This window comes from Papaver somniferum, chromosome 5 (assembly GCF_003573695.1).
Source record: "Papaver somniferum cultivar HN1 chromosome 5, ASM357369v1, whole genome shotgun sequence".
Classification (NCBI taxonomy): Eukaryota; Viridiplantae; Streptophyta; class Magnoliopsida; order Ranunculales; family Papaveraceae; genus Papaver; species Papaver somniferum.
Genome location: NC_039362.1, coordinates 19,995,102 through 20,003,874, shown reverse-complemented (window position 1 = coordinate 20,003,874; position 8,773 = coordinate 19,995,102).

Below are 8,773 nucleotides of genomic sequence, written 5' to 3'. Positions count from 1 at the left end.
GCTAAGTGCACATCTCTCTTAATTTTGAATTATCTTTTAATGCGTGCTTATAAATGAAAAATCCGTGAGATTCAAATGCCAAAGCATGATAGTGTAACTTAATATGAGTAAAATGAAAATAGTGCTTGAAAGTTGTAGCTGACCTATTATGTTAATCTCTAACTAAGGTCTTTTAGAGCTTGTGAGTTTCAATCCGTCAAGACTGATCTGATGCATTTGTATAGTTTACAATAAATCTGTTGAGCATCATGTAGAGCCTCTCATAAGCATGATAGTTTTAACGACCTTGTCCTGTATACAAGAAAAGGCATGAATTTCCTTTTGACATGAATGCTTTTGAACATTTCTGAGTTTGAATAATGCATACAGAAACAATTCCTAAGGAGTATAGAGCGATTACCCAGTATAAGATACATCTATTGAGAGAAAACTCCTCAATGAATTACAACCACAGGTGTTATTTTCCCTAGCATTTATATTTTTTCTATGAATATTTTTGCCTAATGATACAACTAGCGTTATACCTATGAGTTAACATGAGTAAATTAACATGAGTGCAGCCTTTTGGAACTTCTTGAGCTGCTAATATTAAACCTATGAATGCTGTAAATTACTAGTTGAAAGCACAACTGATAATGCATCGTCTGACCTCATAAGTTAAAAGCACAAAGTGACCTATTGAAACCTTCACCTACTATCCACTGACTTGTGATATTCGTTCTCATCAACTGTTCATGATTATGTTTATGGGGCTATGTTGTTGGCTCCTCGGGTAAACTTTGTAGTTCGGCATGGATTAGCTAGTTCTACCTTGTAACTTAAAATTACTTATCCCCGCCTATATGATGTGGTGAACAACACAAGTTGGTTATAAACGCATGATACACCCACTTGCCTCTTTATGTTTTGGCGCTTATGATATCTTTTATACCCAAAGACTTCTTCTATTATATACAATTTTCATGTTTTACTTTTCTAGTGCAAGCATAATAAGCATTTTCCGCTTTATTACCACTAGTCGCACCCATCACCCAATTGCATGACCTATATCTCATATGTGCATAGTGGCACCCTATCACGAGGATCTACATGGTTATGCCATTTGGTTTGAAATTTTAATATCAAATGTTTCTGCGTGTTCCCTTTCAGTATTATTTTATAGTCAAGAGCATGTGGCAGGAAGAGCATAACTATATCATCTCACATTTATATCTCCTCTTAGCATGCAAGATGATCTCGCCATTATGAGTATATATGTCCATCTCATGTATATAATTGATTAAACCTAGAGTGCTCTGAGACAGTGCTTACTTGTGTACTGATATTTTGAATTCCGCGAAACATGTATGTCATCCAGTTACATATGTAAATCACCATCTCACTGATTTAACTAAGTATGCATAAAGTATCCATGTCATCCCATCCTGAATTTTGAAATTGAATCGTGATAATACCATGAGTTAAACTATCCATGAGTACGGATGAGAAATGAGAAAATGTGGTTTCGAATGCACCGTCAGAAATGAAAAAGGCTACGAGTACAGCCCATAAAATGAAAAATAGCTTTGAGTATGGCTAGACTCTGTGCATGGCTTTGGCTGAAGCGCACTAATAATCCAAGAAAGGGCTAGGTTCCGTGCGTGGCTTTAACTGAAGCGCATCATTAGTCCAAGAAAGGGCTAGGCTCCGTGCGTGGCTTTAACTGAAACGCACCAATAGTCCAAGAAAGGATTAGGCTCCGTGCATGGCTTTAGATGAAGCGCACCAACAGTCCAAGAAAGGGCTAGGCTCCGTGCATGGATTTAGATGAAGCGCACCAATAGTCCAAGAAAGGGCTAGGCTCCGTGCATGGATTTAGATGAAGTGCACCAATAAACCAAGAAAGGGCTAGGCTCCGTACGTGGCTTTAACTGAAGCGCACCAATAGTCCAAGAAAGGGATAGGCTCCGTGCGTGGCTTACTGAAGCGCACTAATAGTCCAAGAAAGGGCTAGGCTCCGGAAAAGGCTATGAGTACAGCCCATAAAATGAATATTAGCCCCAAGTATGGCTAGATTGAATAAAACCCCGGGTATGACCAGATTGTATAAAAGCCTCGAGTATGGCTGGAACGAATAAAAACTCCTAGTATGGCTAAATTGAATGAAAGCGTCGATCAATACCTGAGTATGATAAATGAATAAAGCCCCGAGTATGACTAGGCTGTAGGTACGACCCATAAAATCAAAGAAGGCGAACGATGAGATAAAATGAAAATAGCCGAGCAATGAGATAAGATGGCTCTTGAATGATGGCCTTGAATGCAACATCAACTGAAAATAGCCACCATGAACCGAAAATAGCCACGGGTACGGCTGAGTGATGAGAAATGAAAACGGCAGCCCTGAATACGGCGTGGGAAACAAAAGAGTGGTCCGGAATGTATCATGAGAAATGAAATATTAAAAATAGATAGATAGCTCGAATGTGCCATGAATTAAGTCGTACCGACGCTGAGCGATGACACAATCCGGTCATGAGTAAGGGCTATGATATAATCCCTGCTATATGACAAACCTTAACTATGTGACAATCGTAAACCTCGAAAGGATAATTGCATAGGCTCCCATGATAGTCGAAAATCATAGTGGCGCTGACTGAAAGAAACTAAAATAGGGCATGTCATACTCGACTCCAAAGACGCAAACGCTAATTCATGCTCATAGTTATCTACCGCTCCTCGAGCGTATTTAAAGAGAAAAATAATATGAAAGAAAGAAGGAAATAAAAAGGTATGAGGGGACTTGCTTCCAGAAATCTATCATCACTCCTTGAGTCCTTGCACGGGAGGCGAGCAAGTCAAATACCATACACTCGTCCGCCAACTTCACCAACTTAGGCGCGTATAGTAATCCCCCATACCATCTAACCAAGTGACTATACAGACTCGTGTACACAGGTAGAACACCAAGCAATCTCCGCCTACATATGCTCGAGTAGGCGACATGGTCTTAAAGCAGTGTACCCTCAAGTTCTTGTGAAACAAATTGGGAGTAATTCCTGTGAAACAAATTGAAATAAGCCGACATGGTCTTAAAGCAGTAAAACCAGAATACGAGTACAACCAAGAAATGAGATAAAACCTCAAGAACGGACAGGCTATAGGCGAATAATGAAACAAAGCCCCGAGTACAAACGGGTTATGAAGTGCGGAAAAATAAAGCATGGATGGCTAGACAAAAAAAAATTGAGACGGATGGCTAGACTGTAAGGAAAATAGATTTGAGAGATCGTGTTGAGTATGACTAGGCTACAAGCATAACATAAGGATGGAATAATAAATGCCATGAACATGGCTAGCACTAAACTACCAATGCGCCTTATTTCATTGCAAAACACTAAAAGGAAAGCGGGAAAGACATACACGACACATCCTCTAAATCCATAATCCAAGAGAAAGATAACACGCACACTATTTAGCAGGATACCGACGTGACGGTTACAAAATTAAATGCCTTAGAAAATCATATTCACCAAGCGCTCGTCCGCCTCATAAAAAAAAGTAATGCTACTCCTCATTTAATACATTTCAAGTGCATTGAGTGCAAGACCCTCAACGCACCTTTGACAAATTTAAAATTTATATGCGTTTAGATAAGGCCACGACAGCCGCCAAAACAAGTTAAGAAAGAGCTTAAATGGACATACACAGATGCTAGTTCACAAATCTGTCTTATCTCGATCATTGATAAATGATTTCAGTATCTGCACGGAAATGTTATCTCTCTCGCCTAATAAGGGAGCATGTCGAGCGCCTAAAATATTTGTATAAAGATTCTTACCCTACGAATACAACACTTGGCTTGTTAAGAATGATTCATCAAATTCCTACGAAGCGGATACATCAGGACATAATTGCTTCAAGAAGCCCCCGCTTGCGATTGTGCATTTCCACTTGCAACCCGATACGCTCTCTTCATCCCGCTTTATGGTCAATGAAATGCACAAATATGCCCGAGTAATATCCAGGCATTATGCAAGGCCACTGATGCGCTTTCACCCACTGAGCGGACAACCGCAAATGTCATTTCACGCTTATGATCACCCATCCTTATCGGCGTCGTCAGTGATTCCAATAATAGTGCACCGATGACAACCCTCTCAACCAACGGGCGGCATGGTGAGCATATATTATTAAAAAAGGATTGAACGACCATGTAGGCCTACATATGCTCGAATGGTGAAAATATATAAGTAGATGTTGCTCACGATATCGTTAAGAAGCAAAAAGAAGGTATGTAGTACAACGCTCATGTGTGCTTCTATCTCAAGACGATCGACATTTATCAGTCGGGAATACCAAAGTGTATTTTCACTATCAAAATGATCACATACGGCGAAGTATGTTCACTAGATGGTTGGAGTAAAACCAAGCAAACTCGGGTCATAATAACTAAGAAAAATCACGTGCTTAGGGGAAGCGTAGGTTGCATTCATCCGCCTTTCACTTGAACATGTATTATAGAAGGCTCGCAGGCTACATTCATCCGCCTTCCACTTGAACACTTAAATAAAATTTCAGAGTCATATGCTTAAAAGGCGCGCAGGTTGCACTCATCCGCCCTTCACCTGAACACTTATTATAGGAGGTGCGCAGGTTGCACTCATCCGCCATTCCACTTGAACGCTTAAATAAAACTCTCATACCGAGCATTCATCGCCCCTATAGTTTGCAAAAGGGAGAGAGGGCGTGAAAGATACAAATTAATGAAACTTCAACACTTACCCAAAGAGAGGATTCATCCTCCTTAGCATATCCTAAAGAGTAGGAGCCGATACCTACACTTATATATAAGTCTAATGTTCATGTAAGTGATAACTAATCACAAACATGCCTACTAAACGAACAACTTACCATTTTCATGAGACAATGAAGCACTTATGCGCACTTATTCTCTGTAAGAGTAAATTTCCACTTAAGCTAGATGATCAATATGTAACCACTTGGATGTTGTAACTAAAACCACTCCATATAAGCCACCTTGTCATACATCGTGACGCTCATATATACTCGCGCCTCATGTGGAATAGTCGCATATGCAAGTACGTAAAGCATAATCTACCCTCCATGACTCAGAATCTGTTCGTTTGGGCACCCGGGGACTGCATTATAAAATGTCAATATCCTTTCTATCGCCCACACCTTTATCACATATTTGTTCATTTGCTGATAATATCATGCGCTTACTAAGATGCAAACAGGAAACCCATTACTGATAAATAATAATATTATTAGATTATTATTGAAACGTGACAAACTTTGATTTGAATGATAGTCTTAGGGACTCGGAAGCGCGAATATAAACCGTTTATCGTGTTTTACCAACTTGCATAGATCATATTAGCAAGTTTCAGCGTGGAAGGACGCCTCCTCTTCTTTGAGACGGACAAAAGGAGCAAAGAACTGCCCCTTCTAATAACCTTCCGAGGAGACTCATTATCAGGAAGAATATCCCAACTCCTCTTCATAGCCTCCCCTTCCTCCGGAGCCTCGACTTAACTTCGTCCAAAATTTGGAAGTTTATCGAGTTTTCCTTGGCTGGATTTGGATGATCTTGAAGATCCCTATCGCTCTTATGATACAAGACTCATAATAGCAGGTGTTTTTATGAATAGGCAAACCATTAAGCGCGACCCGTCTTCCAGCACTGAAGTACCATCCCCCAAGAAAATAAAACATGTAAGGATCATGTTAGATCATAGCTCGGTCAACCTCGCATGCGTTGCTATCTCAAGCATGTTTGTCAATGTTAGTGATCAAAACTATAAGTCTTGATTTCTAGTCTAGTATAGATAAGTCTCGGACTAGGTTAGAAGGTGTAGTTGATCTCAAGGACTTCATGGCGATTTATCAAACAAGAAGAAGAATTACTCAAGAAACCGGAGGAACTTCTCGACAAAAAGGTATGTGAAGACTTGTACTCATCTGTCACTCCAAAGTCTATCTATTCTATCTCCTACTTCTTGAGACAAAAGTCGTATGCTATATATATAGACTATGATCATACACAGTAGATATTTTGAGTTGAGTATATCCTGCTTATCAATATCTCGAAATGTGTGTTGGTAAAGCGTTTCGCTTCAACCATAGTTTTCTTTACCTAGTGACGAAAGTCATGAATGTTTCAATCGCTCTGAAAATTGCTTTGACGAGAAATAGTGTAACAACTGTATAACGTCCTCTAAGAATGTTTCAATGATTGAAATAAGAGTTTAGATTACATAACCATGGATTCCTTGAACCGAAGTTGTCCAACTTTGTTGATCAATAGAAATCGGTAGGATTGTGGAATTGGCTTGCCAAGTCCGCGAACTGGCGGAAGTTCTCATCCCGAGAATTTCTGCTGGTATTTCCAATATAACTCGTTTGATGTTAAGTCCGCGAACTAGCGGAAGTTCTCGACCGAGAATTTCTGTTGAGTTTGAAAAACTCAACCGATGTACTTAAGTCCGCGAACTTGTTTGTGAGCTTAAGTGGTTATGATCTAAAGATGATTTGTGAACATAGATATTAAATTATCAAGGAAATCTTCATGCAAACCGTGGATATAATGTTCATGAACCGATTCAATCGAATCGAATCATCTTTGTTTCAATTGTGTCTTGTGTAGTTACATAAGATCTCATAGGAATTGAACGACTCTTTAACTAGTTCGTGTGAGCCATATGAACTAGTTATGGTGAAGGATAAAATGGTTAGTATGAAACACTCATATGTTTAACCTTTTGTTATTGTATTGAACCAACATACATACATGTTTGGGCATGGTTTTCACAAACCCAGTAAATGTGTATGGTATTGTGTATGACAAGCTAAACATTTCGATCTAACGGTTGAGAGATATTATCTTGAATCTAAATTAGGTTTTCATCTAACGGTGGATATGGTTTGCTTAGTACCTAAGGCAAAACCCTGATTTGAAGACTATATATAGGAGACATCTAGCAAGGGGAAAAACTAATCCTCACACGTCTGTGTGCTACTAGTGCTCTCTCTAGAGTCGATCTCCATTAACTCTTGAGTTTCTTCTCTAAACCCGAGTTAACGACTTAAAGACTTCATTGGGATTGTGAACCAGACCGATACTAATTTATCGTAGTTGTGTGATCTGATCTTGCATCTTCTATCGTACGAGTACAATCTTTGATTAGCTTGAGATCGTGGGAGTTCTCCGATAGGAAATATAAAGTAATCACAAACATCTTCGTCTCTCTGTTTGTGATTCCTCAACAAACCGCCTGTGTAGTCAGGAAGGATCGTTTGAGTAGGTGATTGATTAATCTAGGATGTTCTTCGGGAATATAAGACCGGATTATCAATTGGTTTCTTATTCACCTAGATTGTAAAATCAAAACACGAAACAGGTTTAGGGTTTATCCGTGGGAGACAGATTTATCCTCTTTGATAGGCTTTTCTGTGGGAGACAGATTTGTTTATTGTTAAGCCTGCGATTGTGTTCGTAGCAACTCTTAGTTGTGGGTGAGATCATCTAAGGGATTCAAGTGTGCAGCATCCTGCTGGGATCATAGGCGTAGGAGCATAATTGTACCTTGTATCAGTGGGAGATTGATAGGGGTTCAACTATAGGCCAGTCTGAAGTTAGTTTGTAGTGGGCTAGTCTCTGTAGCGGCTTAATATAGTGTGTGTTCAATCTGGACTAGGTCCCGGGGGTTTTCTGCATTTGTTGTTTCCTCGTTAACAAAATATCTGGTGTCTGTGTTATTTCTTTTCCGCGTTATATTTGTTTATATAATAGAAATAATACAGGTTGTCCGTTAAAGTTTAATCAATTAGAGATCCAATCTTGTGATTGTTGATTTCATTGATTAACACTTGGACATTTGTCTTTGGTGCCGTCCAAGTTTATCTCTCTCTAATCAAGACTCGCAGTTTGCTTGAGTAAGAATTAGATTGACAGATAGAGATATTAACTCCTTGAGACACTATATTCTAGATTGAGTCTGATTGTCTAGTTGATTCTCTAGTAGAGTGTTTCGGAGATTGTCCATACAGATTTCTAAACGAAATATTGGGTGGTGTTGTTATACCCCCACTTTTTCAGATCAATCATCCAAAGAGCAAATAAACGCACCAAACTGTCATAATATTAGCGGACAGTTCTATACTGAGAATATGTTATGACGTCACATATGCCGAAATAGCGGATCATTTTCCCCATGATCGGGGTTGGATTATATCTAATCTACCCAAGATTCCCAAGCGGATGGAGATTCAGCGAACGAGCAGAGTGTGATTGTCGGAAAAACATAGTTTCCCTATGAGCTGCTGGGAGAGGTACCTCCTCTAAGGCGGTTATCAGGGACACATCCGCCAGAGGACAGATAAACCAACCATCAGATGAGGATGCAAGGAATACGTAAGTATTCAACATGCGTGGATGTGTTCGTCTGAAAATTCCATTAGTTGCATCCGCTAATGGATGAATCAACATGTGACTCTTGACCTGGCCTACGACCAGTCAACAGTCAGGGGACTAATGTTGATACATGAAAATAATTATCCTTAGAAAAGGAGTCCCCTTAACCTATTAGGGGTTCCTTCTAGGATAACGTGACCTAACCCACAAGGTTGGGATAGCTCTAGCTAATAAAAGAGCATGTTAGTGTAGTTGGGCTTTGGTCCAAGGAAGAAAGAAAGCCTCTTAGGGTTTACTAATAACTTAAAGGAAAGGAAATGGTAGTTTCGTAATATATAGATCTTATGGGTGCTTATC